General features: G+C 46.5%; 1 protein-coding gene across 2 annotated transcripts in view; it reads left to right on the top strand.

Moving 5' to 3' along the window:
* The first annotated feature begins 1130 nt into the window (after positions 1 to 1130).
* Positions 1131 to 19641, top strand: part of LYN (LYN proto-oncogene, Src family tyrosine kinase) — a 109253-nt gene continuing 90742 nt past the window's right edge. For both annotated transcript variants that reach the window (XM_086336938.1, XM_086336936.1), the window contains exon 1: positions 1131 to 1410. The gene's annotated coding sequence lies outside the window, so the exon portion shown is untranslated. The remainder of the gene's footprint in view (positions 1411 to 19641) is intronic.

Genomic DNA, 19641 nt, shown 5'->3' with positions numbered 1-19641 from the left:
GCAGACCTTTGTCCTCTGGTACCAGTAATAAGTGACTACTCGATGAGTATGTTACAAGATGGTAGACTTGACCCCAGGACTGTGGTTGCAGACTCCGGTGGGGCCAGCTTCCTAAGAACATTGTTAATAAAAGGTTATCAGTCTGACAAGCTTAGGCTTGTCAAACCAGTGTCTGGCTCCCAATAGGCCCTATGCAGGTGTCTGCTATTGACACAAACTCCAAAATCTACTACTACTAAGTTGCTTCAGTCGTGTCCGACTCTGTGCGACCCAATAGACTGCAGCCCACCAGGCTCCCCCGTCCCTGGGATTCTCCAGGCAAAATCTACTACAGGGTACTAATTATTTCCTTGTAAATTCTGAGCTGCAGTGCAATGCTGGGATTCCAGGGAGCAGGAATCTTGCTTAGAGCACGTGGGTATCCACAGCGCCGAACAATGATTCTCTACCCTGGGTTTGTAAGTGGTATTTATTCAGTTGAACCATGAGCTTGAAGATGAAGTCTTGTTTCAACAAGTACTGGTCAGGTACGTGCAGCACGCAGGGATGCAGAGATGGTAAGAGGGAAAGATTACAGCGACCATGACCTTGTGCAAGGCGCAGTGCCCTTTATAACCTCCCAGCAGCCCTGTCTCTATTTTTCCAGGAGGAAATTGAAGTCTTAAGGAACCGGGTAAACTGCCAGACCATCTAACACCACGGCCACCTCCACCCTCATCAGGTGGAGTACGCCCCCGAGTACACCCTGAAGGAGAGACTCTACGGGTTAAGAACTAAAGGAGACCCGGAGCATCCTCTTTCCAGAGGACTCCAAATGTTGGGGGACCCGAGCGCCCCCTCTGCTGCCAGAAGCACCCCTCTTCCTAACACTGGGGAGTAGGCTGGAAGGGAAGGAACGGAGACTCGAGGGGCTCCTTCGCTGTGCGGGACGCCAGGCGCAGGGCGAGCTCCTGGAAGCCCCTTCAGTCCGTCTCCAGGCTCCCGGGCTCTGCGCACCGGGACGCAGGTCTCCGTGCCTTCAAAGCGCTGCGCGACAGCCACGCCAGCGCCCCAAACCTTGGGCAGGGGCCAAACGGTCACTTCCCCGCCCTCCAGGCGCGGTATGCAAATCCGAGCACCAGGAAGTAGCTGGGACCTCCCGGCCAAGCTCGGCGACGGCCAGTTCCTCCTCCGCTGCTCCGGGCCGCCGCCGCCGCTCGCTTCGGGCCGTGGCGCCTCCGGGCCGGTCGCCCTGCAGCCTCCAGCCCGCGGCAGGCGGGGCGGCCGCGCCACCCGGGTCCCCGCCCGCACCCCGCACTCCGCGCGCCCCCGCCCCGTCCTGCCCCGCCGGGCCGCCCCGTCGCGGCCCCAGCTCGGACCCCCGGCCACCGTGGAGCGCCGCCGCCGCCCCGCGACTCACACACGGAGCTGGTGAGTTCCGGGCAGGACCCGGGCGGGGTGGAGGGGGGAGCGCGCGGCGGGGCGGTGAGTACGCTCGGATGCCTTCCGCCCGCGGAGACTCGCCCCCGGGAGCGCGATCGCGGGGGCGGGCGGCTCCGCAGGTGTCTCAGTGCCCCGGGCGCAGGGGCGGGGCGGGCGCACCGCGGGGCCCTCCTGCGCTGCCCCTAGGGCCGGATGCTGTCCCCGCGCGGGTGGGGAAGCCGGTCTCCACGCGGAGCGCGCGCGCGGCGGGGATCCCCGGGGGACCCCAGGCCTGCACAGTCCGGTATCCCCTCCGGGCCCGGGGCCCCTCCGCGAACCGCGGGCATCTGCCCTCCTCGGGGCCCGGGCGGAGCTTGACGCCCGGGCTCTGCGGCGGAGGCGGTGCGCACCCTCCCGCCGAGCCCGGCGCCTCCCGGCCTGCGGAACCGCAGCCCCGAGCCCCCTGCGGCCGAGAGGAAGCGAGAGTTATTTTAAGAATTCAGGGGTTGCCTTTCCTTCGCCTTGGGGGAAGGGTGTGAGCGTCAGTTCCCACTTTCCTGCGTTATCTCGGCCACTGTGGTGTCTTCGAGATGCTGAGCATTTGTTATGTTCCATCTAATAGCAAGCGTGATCGTGGGGTGTGTGTGTATGTGTGTGTCTGTCTGTTTGAATTACCCCAAATCCACCCAACTTCTTCGTCATCTCAGAAACTCGAGTTGAACCCAGGCTTCTCAGTTTCCTAGCTAAGTGTGAACTGGGGCCCGTTACTGAAATTCTCGGTTAGGGTTTCCTTGTCTACCTTCTGAGCTATTTATTGCATGTAAAGCCCCAAGCACATACTAGGCATTCCATAAACGGTGCTGTTATTATTGCAAATAATTCTATCCATAACAACGAGGCTCCCTGGTTCTTTGCAATTTGATGATTTTAAACCTAAGACAGCTTATCCAATTTAGCCACTTGACCTTACTGATACACTGCATAATAAATACACCAGTGATTTACTGTCGCAAAGCAGGGCCCGGAGTCTGACTCAGGCTAAGAACAAGCCAATGAGGAGGTTTGACTTACTTTTGATTTCTTGGCTACCCCCAGCTGGCTGTAGGGTTCAGAAGGGGTGGGGGATGGGGGGGGTTTGGGGGGTGGGTCTCTCTCTCCAGCACCTTCTAAAGCAGGGTGGAGGGGAATAGGCACTTACTGAGTCCTCTGAATCTGTCCTGATAAGGTAAGCTCTGCTGGAAAAGGGTAGGATTCAGGTGGCTCCTAGTTCTCTCGTGGAAGTCGGTGTTTTGAGGCTTGAAGTCATTTAATTTGATCACAAGAGGTTCTTGGTGATTGGTCCTCTTTGGATGCAGAATGGGGTAACCTTCTTCCTGAGAGAAGAATAGAGGGCAGCCGATGTGAAGGGAGAGAAAACAGGAACCAGGAAGCCTGAGTTTGGGTGTCTTCCATCACTTATCAGAACTGTGATTTGGGATAAATTACTTGGATCATTTATCCCATCAACATCTCCTTCACAATGGTAATTACAATTATATTATGATTTGCCCATATGTGTGTAGTCTGTTTTCACCACTACAATGAAATCCTGAAAACAGCTTTGTCTGGTTTGTCCAAAACGCCAGCCCTGGTGCCTGTCACATGGTCAAGATTGCTTGGAAGAAGGAAAGAGGGTCTCCAAGCCTCACCCTGTGCAAGTCTGAGGAACAGGGCTGGCCTCTAAGGCATCTGTAGGCCACTGGCCCTCTAGTCCTGGCTTTTAAAATGGAAATTGGAGGAAGTTGACTGTCAAGTTATCCCAGCGCTAGAGTTCTCAGCTCAGGACTGGTTTCCATGCTTGTAACACTGAGAGAGAAGTCTTGATTTGAAGTGCTAAGATGCAGCCTGTAAAGCTGACATCTGGGCAAGCTGTTATGCAATCAAAAAGACACACAACATCCTAGAATCATCAATGTTGGAAAGGTTTGTAGAGTACTTGTGTGATACCTGAATGCTGCCCATGGCATTCTCTTAGCAGAAAAGTGGTCCAGCGAGGTAGTGATTCAATGATTCCCAAAGCCTTTTAGTTCCATTATTTTTGTATTAAAAAAAAAAATCACCAAAACTTTTGAGATGCCAACTGGTTCAAATGAATATATGGGTTTGTAAATTACAACGTGAAATCATATCATCCATAAACGAACCCATATTCATTTAAAACCTGCACAAATCGGAGCACATGCCCCCCAGCATGGAACATTGCTGTGGCCCGCTCACACCATTGATCTGTGACCTCTGTGTCCTCAGGCATGGGGAGAGTTGAAAAGAAAAGGTCATCGCATCACTAGTTGGGCCGCTTATCGGTGACATGTTGATGTCAGAGACAGTCTCAGACCTTTCCTTGGCTCCTTCTGCCAATGGTGGTACTGATGATTTTTGCCGATCCAGGGCTCTGAAGCCTTCTGAACACTGATTTCCTCCAAACCTTTCAGGACCCTGCACAGTAGGCAGGGGCCAAAAAATGAGGGTGAGGAGGGTTGGCATGATCAGTGTCACAGGCCTGATTAAGTGACATCATTGGGCCTAGTAGGTATGTTTTCCACTCCAGCTCGGACAGCTTTTCCCACTTTCCTGCCTTTGGATCTGTAGTAGGTACTCCATTACTTAAAAGTAAAGAACTCGTCATTTAATAAACATTTTAAGGACAGAATCACAAGGTCATCTTCTTCTATCACATGGAGATGGTCTGCACTAAGGGACTGTTAGAGTAAATGAGCAGGTGGACCAGTGAGCAGGGTGCAGAGGCTGTTGTGTCGAGCTGAGTTTCTGTGTCTTTCAACTTTGCTACCTGCTCAGGGCAGGGGGAGGTCTGATAACTCCCCAGATGACATCTGTCCTGGTCACTGTCAGAGCAGCACTAGTGACTGCCTTCAGGACTGTTCCATGCTTATGGGTCAGCATGTTGTTTAGTCGCTAAGTCGTGCCCAGCCCTTTTGCGACCCCATGGACTGTAGCCCACCAGGCTCTTGTATCCTTGGGATTTCCCAGGCAAGAATCCTGGAGTAGGTTGCCATTTCCTTTTCCAGAGGATCTTCCTGACCCAGGGATCCAACTGGAGTCTCCTGCATTGGCAGGCGTAATCTTTACCACTGAGCCACCTGGGAAGCCTCTGGGACAGTATAAAAGTACTCAATGATACTTTGTAAAAAAGTTCCCCCTAGCTTCTTTATAAACCCTACAAGCCTCCTTGTGTGGTTGTTATAGCAGTAAGAGGTGTCATTCGAGGGGAATATACAAGGTGAGGAGACAGGGCCCATGGGATGCATGTGGAAATATGCAGCCTCCTTCCTGGGCTCCTGTTGTGGACCAGGCTCATCCTAAGTCCACACTCCTATAATGGATAAACATTCCCTCCCAGCTTTTAAGATTGATGAGGAGAAGGACAAGGAAGAGGAAGTTGGTCAGAAGTACTGAAAAATTTCTTACAGCTGCCTGGTTTCCTGATACTTAAATTGTGAAACCTTGAGTTCAGTCTCTCATCATTTCTGACATTTATTTTGAGTAAGTTCCCATTTGGGGGAGAAGCCCATGTGTAGAAAATAGTATGGAAATCTGCCCATAGTGGTGGTTTAGTTGCTAAGGCCTGTCTCACTCTTGCTACCCCACTGACTGTAGGCGCCTCTGTCAATGGGATTTTCGAGGTGAGAATACCGGAGTGGGTAGCCATGCCATTGCCTTCTCCAAGGGACCTTCCCCACTCAGGAATCGAACCCGGGTCTCATACATTGCAGGCAGGTTATTTACTGACTGAGCTGCGAGGGAAGCCCTGCCCATGGAGGGATTCAAATTTTTGGAACACACCAGTTTAAAGACTCGGACCTTCTTTCAGATTCTCTTGACTACATTAGCTGGAGGGGCTGTCTTGTCATTTAGAACAACAGGTTTCAGGAGTTACTTGGGATGATGTGTGGAAAAGGCTCACCCATGCTGGCAGGTTGCAGGGGCTATTATCACCCTGGTTCTTCATTCTCGGGCTTTGTCTTCAGTCTTGTCCTGACCTTCACTTTGCCTTGTTGTTGTTCTTGTTCAGTTGCTCAGTTGCGTCACTTTTCCCGACCCCACAGGCTACAGCACGCCAGCAGGCTTCCTTGTCCTTCACCATCTTCCGGAACCTGCTCAAACTCATGTCCATTGAGTTGGTGATGCCATCCAACCTCTCATCCTCTGTCATCCCTTTTCTCCTCCTGCTTTCAATTTTTCCCAGCATCAGGGTCTTTTCCAGTGAGTCGGATCTTTACATCAGGTGGTCGAAGTATTAGAACTTCAGCATCAGTCCTTCCAGTGAATATTCAGGGCTGATTTCCTTTAAGATTGACTGGTTTGAGCTCCTTGCAGTCCAAGGTACTCTCAAGAGTCTTCTCCAACACCACAGTTCAAAAACATCAATTCTTGGGCCCTCAGCCATCTCTAGCTCTCCCATCCATATAAGACTACTGGAAAAACCATAGCTTTGACTATACAGACCTTTGGCAAAATAATGTCTCTGCTTTCTAGTATGCTGTCTAGGTTGGTCATAGATTTTCTTACAAGGAGCGTCTTTTAATTTCATGGCTGCAGTCACTGTCTGCATCTTAGTACTGACTAAGCATCAACACTCCTGATTTGCTGCCAAGCTGTTTAATGATAGTTGTATTTATAATCAGAATACAATTTTCCTTTTAGAGAACTCTTCCAAAGTGTTGATTACTTATCTCTGCTTTATTCACCATCAATGTATGTCCACTCTCTCTTCTCTAACTCCCCTCTTCAACTCCTTTCTCACTGTCTTACAGAGCCTGCAAGCCATGCATTGCTAGGAATTGACCATTATTGGTTAACCTCAGTGTAACTGTGTTCTTTCTTCATTGTGCTTAGATGTGTAAGTGATGCTCCATAAAATGATGGATGAATGGGCGTATGTTAACAGAGACCATTGGATGGATGTTTCTTGGTGTGGGCTCTGCTCTTAATGAGCTGTAGGACTTGGGGAAGAAGTCTTCATCAAGAGGTTCAGAGGGTCTTTAAGTGTCTCATTTCCTTTTTACCATTCACACTTGAGACACAGTCAGATATTGTTGGGCCTGCCCACACTCCCCCCTTTCTTTTTTTTTTAAATTTTATTTAACACCAAAACATTTTGTATTGGGGTATAGCCAATTAACAATGTGGTGATAGTTTCAGGTGAACAGCAAAGGGACTCAGCCCTACAAATACATGTATCCATTCTCCCCCCAAATCCCTCCCATCTAGACTGGCACATAACATTGAGCAGAGTGCCATGTGCCATATAATAGGTTTTTGTTGGTTATTCTTTTTAAATAGCAGCGTGTACATGACCTTCCCAAAGTCCTTAACTATCCCTTCTTCCCGGCAACCATGAGTTCGTTTTCTAAGTCTGTGAGTCTCTTTCTGTTTTATAAGTTCATGTGTACCATTTCTTTTTTAGATTCCACATATAAAGGATGTCATATGATATCTCTCCTTCTCTGCCTGGCTTACTTCACTCAGTGTGACTTTCTAAGTCCATCCATGTCGCTGCAAATAGCCTTATTTCATTCGTTTTAATGGCTGCCCACTCCTCCCTTCCTGTAAGCATCTAACTTCACTCTCTGTATTGATCCCGAGTCATGCTGGTTGGAAGCTCATTGTCAGCTCTCCCCAGTTCTCTCTCCACTGGTCCAGTGTTTGGTGGGAGCTATGGTGACTTTTCGGCGCTGGCCTGGGTCCCCAGTGAGATGGTAAGGCAGGTCTGGGTTCATCCTGCCTCCAGCCAGAGTAGAGATGTCTCCCAGATGCTGGGCCTTCTGGGTGCCTCCAGTCTTCCTGGAAATGTTAACCCACACAGGGGCGAGGGCAGCTGAGAAGCCTGTCTCAGAGAGACCGTCTGGAGAGGGAGGCTCACTTCTGCTTTCCACGGGGAAGCTGGGTCACAGAGCGCAGAGCTGCAGCAGGAGGCCGCAAGAAAGTGGTACTTCCTTCTGCTTTGAAGGCCCAGGCCCGTCATTTGCCTGCAGCCCCACCTTCCTCACCACCCAGCCCTGCTTTTTCCTCTGGGTTGGGGTTCTTTCTACCATCTTCTCTGCAGTTGGTCCTTGAGAAGGCGGAAAGGAGGGGAGGGGAGGGAGGAACGAATGAAGCCAGTCCTCAGTGCAGAGCCTCCTGGGGTGGGGAGACTCCCACGGCCATGCTGGATTGTTCAGCCACAGAAAGATGTTCGTTTTGAAATTCTCCATCATGGAAATCATTACAAAACTCCGAATAGAGGTTTTGAAATCTTTTAATGTTCAGGCAGTATAATTATTTCTTAATCTTAACTACAGTGGATCAATACTGTTTTAAAAAGTCTTTAAGCTCTGAGTGTTAGTTGCTCAGTCATGGCCAGCTCTTTGTGACACCCATGGGTATAGCCTGCCAGGCTCCTCTGTCCAGGGGATTTTCCAGGCAAGAATACTGGAGAGGGTTGCCATTTCCTTCTCTAGGGGATCTTCCTGACCCAGGGATCAAACCTGGGTCTCCTGCATTTGCAGATAGATTTTTTACTATCTGAGCAACCAGCCTCTCCTTAAATACTTGGGGTAGATCAGTGACCTTTCAAACTTCTTTTACTTTGATCCATATCAAGAAGCATCATGTTTTATCTTGTGCCAGAATGTACATCCATCTGTATGCAAAGAAAGAGGAAGAGAGAAAGATAGTTTGGTGAAAAGCCCCTCCCCACAGCTTGTAGGGGGTGGGGAGTGTGACCCCAGGCAGTCCTCTGAGGCCAGCTTGGTGAGATGTAGAATATACAGAAGTGAGGAATCCCTGGTGACTTGGTGGTTAGGACTTTCTGCTTTCACTGCTGTGGCCTGGGTTCAGTCCTTGGTCTGGGAACTATGATCCAGCAAGCAGCTTGGCCCCAAAATAACTACATAAGTAAAGTAAAATGCACAGAGGTGAGCCCAGCTATTCTATAAGCTTCTGTCCAATAAGGTTTATTACACAAACACAAATTAAGATACATCTGGCTTTCCATGTGGCGCTAGTGGTAAAGAACCTTCCTGCCAATGCAGGAGACATAAGAGATGCGGGTTTGATCCCTGGGTTGGGAAGATCCCCTGGAGGAGGGCACGGCAGCCCACTCCAGTATTCTTGCCTGGAGAATCCCATGGACAGAGGAGCCTGGCAGGCTACAGTCCATGGAGTCACAAAGAATCGAATATGACTGAAGCAAATTAGCAGGCATACAATGAATGGTGTACCTTGTAAATATCTTTATTTTTTTTATTCCAATTTTATTTTATTTTAATGTTTATTTTATAATTTATTTATTTTAATTAGAGGCTAATTACTTTACAATATTGTATTGGTTTTGCCATACATCAGAATTATACTTACTAGTGTGAAAGATGTTCTTTAAAAAGCTGAACACAAGCTGAACAGTAATCATATATTACCATTTCTGAAATACAATATTTATGTTGATACAATGATAAACTATGAATATCAGTGATTTTTTTATAGTAAAGTTTTCAATACTGATTTTCTCTGGGTGGTGGGTGAATGCTGATTTTTCTTTTTTACATCTTTCTTTTGTTACAAAGATTATGACTTATGTGGTTTTAGGACAGTGGTGTGATGGGCGATGACGCGTAATAGGCTGGCGAGACAGCAGAAACTTTAAGGCAAAGGTGGTCCTTTTGATGGTTGTGTGGATATCGTTGTGGGCAGACCGACCCTAGAGGAACTCGTGCACTGCAGATGGTGTAAGCAGACATAATATTTCCCTAAAGAAGTGTCTACTGATATTTACTCATATTTAGTACTGAGTTTCTTGAGAACCTACTATCCTTTAGGCCCAGTTTCAGGGAGGAAACCCCGAAGGGGAGAAGGGGTCTGGGGTGGGGAGAACAGACCCGTTCGCACAGCATCCCTGGGCGGCCAGGCAGTGATGAGGCAGTTTGCGCAGGCGCAAAGGAGCCGTGCCCCCAGGACCCTCAGTGTTGGATTTCACTGTGAAGACCAAGGTGAATCTTGTGGAAAGTCTTTGTGGGAAACTGTTTTTTCCCCCATCACAATCACTTTCTTGACTAGACTCTTCTGTAACAAAGTATTGATGATGTTGCCAAAAAATATAGAGACAGGGAGACAATCAGTAATGGCTAAGTGTCCTCTGAATAGGTGAGTGTCATCCTCTGAATAGGTGGATGATTAACAGGGGGAGGGACGTGGACTTCCACGGAGATTAACTGGGGCCAGAAAGTAGTATTTATTGCCTTTGTACATGACCTAAGACTCGTTTGTAGACACTAGCGAGCAGATACTTGGTCACTCCCCTGGGAGGTGATGACCTTGCCCAGACATTTATCTGACTCTTCCTGATGAGGCAACACTGCTGAGGGGAAAAAGGAGTTGAGTTCTAAGTTTCTGTAAGGTTATTAGTATTTTCCATTTGACTTAAATGCAGACTGTTGGGATTTCCCTGCAGTCCAGTGGTCAGGACTCTGGGCTCTCAGTGCAGGAGACATGGGCTCAATTCCTTGGTGAGGAACTAAGATTCCCAAAGGGTGCTGATAAATAAGTAAATAAATAAATGGAGACTGCTGTACAGCAGCGGCTTGGTGTTGGCCTTGTTCTTACCATATACAAATTAGTGTGTTTAAAAACATCACCATAACCAGGAATGGCAACAGTTGGACAAAACGGGATAATTGGGCAATTCTGCAAGGAATGCCTTTGCATAATCAGAGATGACCTGTTGAATACATGCTGTATTCAGTGCCTGCTGCATGCTAAGTTGCATCAGTCATGTCCAACTGTTTGCAACCTTATGGACTGCAGCCCCGAGGGATTATTAGTTTTAAACTTGAGAGGAGATAGTGTACTGTGGTGGAAAGAAGATGGTCTTCCAGGTGACACAAATCAGAAGTCAGGTGAACTTCTGATCTGCCTGGGGCACCAGGAATCACCAGAGGCTATGGGGTAAGCTCGGTGTTCTTGGCATTCAAAGATGCCCTCAGGAGTGGGACATGGGGCCATAGCGTGGTTCTCAGAGCGAGATTGTTTTTGCCCTGGACAGGTGAACACAGCACCTTGCAAACAGGACAGGGCTCCTGGTGACGGGGGATGATGCTTGGTCAGGGAGGGCTGGGGGAGAAGGAATTTACCACTTGGAGACCTTAAAGAGAGGCATCCTTAAATAATGAGAGACTTTATCATCTGAGGAGTGATGGAACAACACAATAGTGCGTGTGCTCCCTGCTTCAAATAAGTGGCTAATACACAGTTTATGGTCATCAGGGTAATTAAACACGCACCCCAAGAGTTGGCTTTTGTCTCTCTGGGCCATGTTGACTTTTCCAACTGTTTCAACTTTAATGCATGGCAAGTGTACATAAAAAACGAAATTCAACAAGTTCAGTTATGTAACTGTCTACATACCTTTTATTTTATGGTTTTCAATTACTTTAAAAGTTTTAAATAAGTGAAGATAACCACTAAATGAGAAATTAATGGTCATTTTCCATAAATTCCTGTATCTGTGGATAACCTTTCAAATTTTTAATAGAAAAAATATCTGAGGAGTTTGGTAAATGACTTGAATGTTACCTTATTGCTATAGTCCTGTCTTCAGCTAAGGCCGTGCTGCACAGCCCCATTTAACAAATGACTCATCCCCTCTGCTGTCAGCCACTGGACTCTGGACATCACCTGTCTACCTTGGTGTCCAACATGAAAATCAGACTCTCAGAGGAGAAAGATATCTTAGCTGTGTTTCTCGAACATAGGCCTTATCAAGCAGTCACTTTCTCTTGAGCACTGGGTCTCAAAAGTTAGCGTCTGTCCCAGTGATTCTAACAGTGGTAAAGGAGGTCACGTTGTGAGAAGCACTGTGACAGGTATATTCCTGTTGGCCAAAGTGGCCCATTTCACTTTTGTCCAGCTGTGGATATTAAAAAGCTTTTTTGTCTTGTACTGCAATGTCTTATTTCTATAGTTTCTGCTTGTTGGTTCTAGTTCTACACTGCTTCTGCACAGTTGAAGCCAGCGGTGTTGGACTGACTATCCAACCGTTGTGGCTGTAAGTATGGAATGTGTAGGGACATTCATACTGTCCACCCAGCACTATTACTTCACCTCTCTTCTAACAGAGCCCAGATTATGTCACGATCCAGCTTCTCCATGGAAGTTTCTGCAGAAGTTTTCCACATCCCTGTCTATATAAACTGGCTCTGATTGGTCAAATGCTACTATTCTTACCAGTGATTGGTTCATGAGTGGTGTACTTTGGGTTGAATGGTAATCAGTGAAAAAAGTGATGCTCCATAGATGGTCCTAAGATACAAACAGAAAAGGTGTAGGAGAGAGAGGAGAGAAGGAAAGTCAGATCTGGTCAAAAGATAAAGAAATACAACACAATATGTGAAAGTCCGGAAACTGGAAATTGGAAGGGAGATAGTATAAGTTATTCTCATCAGTAATTTGAGATGTGTACTGTGTGTGGTTGTCTGCTCTGTGTTTGTCCTAGTCGCACAGACCGGTGTGGAATTAATGCTGATAACTGGGCTTCTGTAATCACAGTGGATTTTTTAAAATGTATATTTATTGGGAGAAAAGTTATGACAAACCTAGACAGTGATTAAAAAGCAGATACATCACTTGGCCAACAAAGGTCTGTATAGTCAAAGCCATGGTCTTACCAGTAGTCACATATGAATGTGAGAGTTGGACCGTAAAGAAGATTGATCACCCAAGAAATGACGCTTTTGAATTGTAATGCTGGAGAAGACTCTTGAGAGTCCCTTGGACAACAAGGAGATCAAACCAGTCAATCCTAAAGGAAATCAACCCAGAGAGAGATTCATTGGAAGGACTGATGCTGAAGCTCTAATACTTTGGCCACCTGATTCAAAGGACTGACTCATTGGAAAAGACCCTGATGCTGAGAAAGATTGAGGGAAGGAGGAGAAGGGGGTGACAGAGATGAGATGGTTGGATGGCATCACCGACTCAATGGACATGAGTTCGAGCAAACTCCGGGAGATGGTGAAGGACAGAGAAGCCTGGCGTGCTGCAGCCCATGGGGTCGCAGAGAGTCGGACACTACTGTGTGACTGAACAGCAGCATATTTATTGAGTATTGTGTGTCAAGCATTGTGGTGGGTTCTTGGGGGAAACATAAACCTTAATAAGTGTGAACTTCCTGTCCTAAAGAGTTTATTGTGTCCTATTCTGTCTGGGCTGTTCACACACCAGAAGCTGACAAATTAATTTGCTGTGGTCATGGGTGGGACAGTTACCTTGCTCAGGAAATCCCTAGGCATCTGAATCAGTGCACAGAAACCAAGAGTTCTGGTAAAGAAGGAAGGCAGTGTGTGAAGTGGTTAGAGCACAGTATATGAAATTAATCACACTTGGGTTCAAATTCCAGGTCTGTCTCTTCCTAGGCATAAGGTGCTGGTTTTGCTAACCTCAGATTTAAACCTCAGAGGCTGGTTGCGGGGATTCCAGGATGTAATAGGTTCAGAACTAAACTATATTTGAAGCACATAGCCAATGGTAGTCATTGTTATGAACAAAAGAAAGTTGCTTAGGATTGTTACTACCAAAAAAATCAAACAGACAGAAAGAAAACCCAGAAAATAATAAATGCTGGTGAGGATATAGAGAAATTGGAATCTTTCTGCACTGCTGTTGGGACTGTAAAATAGTGCAGACCCTTTGGAAAACAGTATGGCAGTTACTCCCAAAATTAAACACAGAATTACCTTTCAATTCAGCAGTTCCACTTGTCGGTATAGACCCCCCCAGAATTGAAAGTGGGGTCTCCAAGAGATATTTGTACACCCACACTCTAGCAGCATTATTCACAATAGCCAGGGGGTGGAAGCAACTCAAGTGTCCATCAACAGGTGAATGGATAAACAAAATGTGGTGTATACATACAAAGGAATATCATACAGCCTGAAAAGGATGGAGACTCTGATGCAGGCTATAACACGGATGTATCTTGAGAACAGTATGTTAGAGAAATAAAAGGACAAATATTGTATAATTCCATCTATGAGGTCCTTTTGCTGTTGTTCATTTGCTAAAGTCCTGTCCAACTTTTTACGACCCCATGAATTGCAGCTTGCTGGGCTTCTGTGTCCTTCACTATCTCCTGGAGTTTGCTCAAACGCATGTCTGTTGAGTTGGTGATCCCATCCAACCATCTCATCCTCTGCCACCCGCTTCTCCTCCTGCCCTCAATCTTTCCCAGCATCGGTGTCTTTTCCAATGACTCGGCTCTTTGTGCCCAAAGAATTACAGCTTCAGCATCAGTCCTTTCAATGAATATTCAGGGATGATGCTATGAAAGTGCTGCATTCAATATGCCAGCAAATATGGAAAACTCAGCAGTGGCCACAGGACTGGAAAAGGTCAGTTTTCATTCCAATCCCAAAGAAAGGCAATGCCAAAAAATGCTCAAACTACTGCACAATTGCATTCATCTCACATGCTAGTAAAGTAATGCTCAAAATTCTCCAAGCCAGGCTTCAGCAATACGTGAACCGTGAACTTCCAGATGTTCAAGCTGGTTTTAGAAAAAGCAGAGGAACCAGAGATCAAATTGCCAGCATCTGCTGGATCATTGAAAAAGCAAGAGAGTTCCAGAAAAACATCTATTTCTGCTTTATTGACTATGCCAAAGCCTTTGACTGTGTGGATCACAATAAACTGTGGAAAATTCTTCAAGAGATGGGCATACCAGACCACCTGACCTGCCTCTTGAGAAACCTGTATGCAGGTCAGGAAGCAACAGTTAGAACTGGACATGGAACAACAGACTGGTTCCAAATAGGAAAAGGAGTCCGTCAAGGCTGTATATTGTCACCCTGCTTATTTAACTTACATGCAGAATACATCATGAGAAATGCTAGGCTGGAGGAAGCACAAGCTGGAATCAAGATTGCTGGGAGAAATATCAATAACCTCAGATATGCAGATGACACCACCCTTATGACAGAAAGTGAAGAGGAACTAAAGAGCCTCTTGATGAAAGAGGAGAGTGAAAAAGTTGGCTTAAAGCTCAACTTTCAGAAAATGAAGATCATGTCATCTGGTCCCATCACTTCATGGCATATAGATGGGGAAACAATGGAAACAGTGGCTGACTTTATTTTTCTGGGTTCCAAAATCACTGCAGATGGTGATTGCAGCCATGAAAATAAAAGACGCTTACTCCTTGGAAGGAAAGTTATGACCAACCTAGACAGCATATTAAAAAGCAGAGACATTACTTTGCCAACAAAAGTCTGTCTAGTCAAGGCTGTGGTTTTTCCTGTGGTCATGTATGGATGTGAGAGTTGGACTATAAAGAAAGCTGAGCGCTAAAGAATTGATGCTTTTGAACTGTTGTGTTGAAGAAGACTCTTTAGAGTCCCTTGGACTGCAAGGAGATCCAACCAGTCCATTCTAAAGGAGATCAGTTCTGGTGTTCATTGGAAGGATTGATGTTGAAGCTGAAACTCTGGTACTTTGGCCACCTGATACGAAGAGCTGACTCATTTGAAAAGACCCTGATGCTGGGAAAGATTGAGGGCAGGAGGAGAAGGGGATGACAGAGCATGAGGTGGTTGGATGACATCACTGACTGTATGGACATGGTTTTGGGTGGACTCCTGGGGTTGGTGATGGACAGGGTGGCCTGGAGTGATCAAAGAGTCGGACACGACTGAGCGACTGAACTGAACTGAACTGATTTCCTTTAGGATTGACTGGTTTAGTCAGAAAGCTAATTCATAGAGACAGGAAATAGAATGGTGTTTGCCAGGGGCTGGGGGAAGGAGAAAAGTAGTTGTTTGATGGACCTGGAATTTCAGCATTGTAAGATGAAGAGAGTTCTGGAGATGCATGATGATGGTCACACAAGACTATGGAAGCACTTATTTGTACAATTAAAGATGGTTAAGATGTTAATTTTGTTATGTGTATTTTAATACAATTTAGAAATGATTTTTTAAAATTTGTCAAACTTCTATGGGGATCCAGTGGTTAAGACTCTGCCTTCCAATGCAGAGAGTGTGGGTTTGACCCTGCTCAGGCAGCTGAGATCCCACATGACTCAAGGCCCTAAAACCAAAACATTAAAAGAAAAAAAAAAAAGAAGAAGCAATAAAAAGACTAAACAAGACTCAGTATTCAATAAAAAGACTTTTAAAAATAAAAAAAAAATTTTTTTAAGTTAACTTGGTAATCAGAAAAGTAAAAGTTGCTCAGTTGTGCCCAACTTTTTGCAGCCCCATGACTGTAGCCCACCAGGCTCCTCTGTCCATGGAATTCTCCAGGCAAGAATACTGGAGTGAGTAGCTGTTTCCTTCTCCAGGGGATCTTTCCAGGGGCTGAACCCATGTCTCCTGCATTGGAGGCAGATTCTTTACTGTCTGAACCACCAGGGAAGCCCCTGGTAAGCAGAACTGTGTACAAATATTAATAGATGAGGGTGGTCTGGAAACAAGTTAGAAGCTTGTAAGCATGGGCTTCCCTGGTGACTCAGTAAAGAATCTGTCTGCAATGCGAGACACCTGGGTTTGATCCCTGGAAAAGGGAATGGCTACCCATTCCAATATTCTAGCCTGGAGAATTCCATGGACAAAGGAGCCTAGTAGGCTACAGTCCATTGTTTCCCAAAGAGTTGGACATAACTCAGAGACTAACACACACAAGGACAGGCCAAGTGACTTTCTTTAGGGCCTTTTAGAAAAGATGAAATGGATGGCTCTAAAATGCAATTTCTAATTTGATAGTTATATGTTATTTCTAACCACAGACCCTCAATTCCAAATTACATAATAGGAAAGAATATTTTCAGTAGATAGTAAAGAATCTGCCTGCGATGCAGGAGACCCAGGTTCGATCCCTGGGTCTAGAAGTTCCCCTGGAGAAGGAAATGACAAACCTAGCTCAAAGCAGATCCTCCTGTAACCCCCACCCCAGATCAAGAAGCAGAACGATGCACACAACCAGCATCTCCGGGTGCCTCCCCCGGTACATAATGCTTTCTCTCCTCAAAGGCATCTGCCTTCCTGCTTCAAGTTTTAGTTTAGTTTCCCATGTTGGCTTTTTCATAATAAAGTGTAAAAAGCTGAAGAGCTGCACAAAGCCATTTGGCTTGGCAGATGAACAAGTTTTCAAGCTGTGGGTTTGGCTGGCACAGGCATGACTGCAGTTCAGCAGGATAGAGGGCAGGTCCTGGTCAGGTTTTATACCCTGGATATTCAGCTGCCAAAATTCTCACACTGTGGGTTTGATCAGAGCCTTATTTAAATACCTGTTTATCCAACCATTAGTTAGTAAAATTAGATAGCACTCACCATATATAGCTTGTTTTTCTATCCATCTCTGCATCGCTCAGTACATGTATAAATGCAAATGTGAAATTGTGGGTGTGATAAGGGTGGTTTCCAGTGACCCACAAGTAATCAAACATCCTGCTGTGCACACAGACATTTGAAAGTGCCAATTGGCTTTGTGAATTCAGTTATGAGAGTCCTCATAAAAGGGGACTCGTTTTTCTGATGTGAAGGAACATGGCACCCTGTGACTGACTGATTGTTCCGCTTCTTGTAGTTTTGACATTGATTCTGGTTGGAGGTGAGAGGGCACTGTCGTTTGACCTGCAGGATGCATTAACTCATGAAGTAATGCTTCATCTGTTCATGATTCGGAAACATTTCTCAGATGCTCCCTGGTCATGAATGTGCAGGCTTATGACTTGCCCTCCTATCCATCACCTTTCAATAGCAGAATTGTTCCATAAAGGCTCAGGAAGTTAAAATGTTTTTTAAAGTGGGCTGAATAATGTAACTTTCTATTTTGTATGAAATATGAAGAATACAGTCAGGTAGCAGAGTACAGAGGTACCCATCTTCCTGCGAAGAAGTCACAGTTGTGGTCCAGAGGTCAAGGCAGGGAATGACCCCACCCCGGGGCAGTTGCTGAGCCCAGGGTTGGACTGCCCACAGCTCCAGCCCCAGGTTCATCTTCCTCCAGCTGCATTTGCTGATGTTTGGCATCTGCGTTTTCACCTCTGGATGATCCACAGGAATTGGAACCGGGAGGGAAGGTAGGGATGGAGGGAGAGGAGGATTAGCAAGGGGACTGGCCAGAGCAGGGCAGCTTTCCAGGGAAGAAGTGCATTCCTCAGTTGAGAATAAAAAAAAAGAAAAGATGGAAAAGCAGTTTAGCCAGCTTCCTTACCTATGGTGTGCATTGGCAATAATCTAGCAGCTTCTGAGAACTGTGTTGCTCCAGGATGACCTTGAGGATACTTGTAGTACTTATTTTCTTTTAGATCTCCTACCTAAAAAAAATAAAGGTCCTCTCCAGAAGAATCCTCAGAGATGGTACAGGGCGGTGTTATTCAACCTGGATGAAAGTTATTAAGGAGCAGACCTTGAGAAGCTGAGCTATAGATTCTAGGGGTGAACTCTGGGCATTTGCACTGCTGCTGTACAGATGTGAGAGCTGGACCATAAAGAAGGCTGAGTGCCAAAGAATTGATGCTTTCAAATTGTGTTGCTGGAGAAGACTCTAGGATAGCAAGAGATCAAACCAGTCAATCCTAAAGGAGATCAACCCTGAATATTCATTGGAAGGACTGAAGCTGAAGTTCCACTACTTTGGCCACCTGATGTGGAGAGCTGATTATTTGGAAAAGACCCTGATGCTGTGAAAGATTGAAGAGGAGAAGGGAGAGGAGAAGGGAGAAGCCTGAAGAGGAGAAGGGAGCCACAGAGGATGAGATGGTTGGATAGTATCACTGACTCAATGGACATGAGTTTGAGCAAACTCCAGGAGATGGTGAAGGACAGGGATGCCTGGCGTGCTGCAGTCCATTTGGTCACAAAGAATCAGACATGCCTTAGCAACTGAACAACTACAAAATTCTGCTGCCCACTCCCTCAACCCTGCTGCCTCAGGGAAGATGGCCCTGCTCTTAACTCCTGGGTTTCCTTTGGGCAGCAGTGTCATGAGCCCCGGCTCCTCACCTGGAGAGCAGTTATGGCCATTGCCTCTCTCAGGCTGTCACTAACATCAAGGGAAATGGGGTCATTTGAGTCAGTGCTTCCTCTTCTTTGTGAGGGGAGGAATGTCCTGTGGGCGGGACAGACAGAGGACAGGTCACGTGACCTGGCTCCACCTTCGCAGGTGTGAGCCCTCCCTGTCAGAGGTGTCATCTCGAGCAAGTCATCTGACTTCTCCATGTCTCCCTGTGGCCCTCTGTTAGGTGACAGTTCATAACAGAAGGTCTTTTGAAGTTCAGCTGTGTTTATTTGCATGGATGTACTTGAAACATAATAGAGACCTAACAAATATTTCATATTTGCTTTTCTTTTCATTCAAGTGATCATTTTTTTTAGCCATGATAGTCTTTAGGGAGCTGATTCTGTGCAACAATATGGAAGTGACTGCAGAGATTTTGAGAGGGTTGTGGTCATCTGAACTTAGGTGCGCACTTGGACTTGAGCCCGAAGTGCATTTGGAAATGTTTGTTCAAGCTCAGAAACACCATATGTGGCTGAAAGGGAGAAAATGTTTGGATGAGCGATGGACAAAGGAGGGACCGCACCAGATGACTTACGTTTTCCATGCTGCCTGGGCTTTGTAGGGACCTAAAGGGCCTGTCTAGCTCGCAGGTCCCAAAATTCAGACTGTTACTAAAGTCTAGGTCAAGGTGAGCCACTCTGAACTTTCTTTCGGTGGAGGAGACTGATATCCAAGGCCCAAGGAGAAAAGGAGCTGGGAGTGATTAGTTCGAGCACAGTAGTTAAATTGGCAAAATGAAAGCCAGTTTCCTTCTTAATTGGAAGAATCTTCTTTTTTCTTTCTTTCTTTTTGGCCACAGGCTTTTGGGCTTCCCTGGTGGCTTAGATGGTAAAGAATCAGCCTGCAGTGCAGGTGACGTGGGTTCAGTCCCTGGGTGGGAGAGATCTCCTGGAGAAGGGAATGGCAACCCATTTCAGTATTCTTGCCTGGAGAATCCCATGGACAGAGTAGCCTGTTGGGTAACAGTCCATGGGGTCGCAAAGAGGTGGGCACGACTGAGCAACTAACACACACTTTTGCAGGATCTTGGTTTCCTGACCAGGGCTGGAACCTGGGCCGGGGCAGTGAAAGTGCCAAGTCCTAACCACTGGCCACCAGGGATTTCCCAGAAAAATCTTACAATGATGCCAGCACTGTTATTACTTGCCTGAC

Source organism: Bos grunniens, chromosome 14, assembly GCF_055505025.1.
Source record: "Bos grunniens cultivar Pamir isolate PY7600 chromosome 14, Bosgru_T2T1.0, whole genome shotgun sequence".
NCBI lineage: Eukaryota > Metazoa > Chordata > Mammalia > Artiodactyla > Bovidae > Bos > Bos grunniens.
This window is presented reverse-complemented; position numbering and strand designations above follow the sequence as displayed.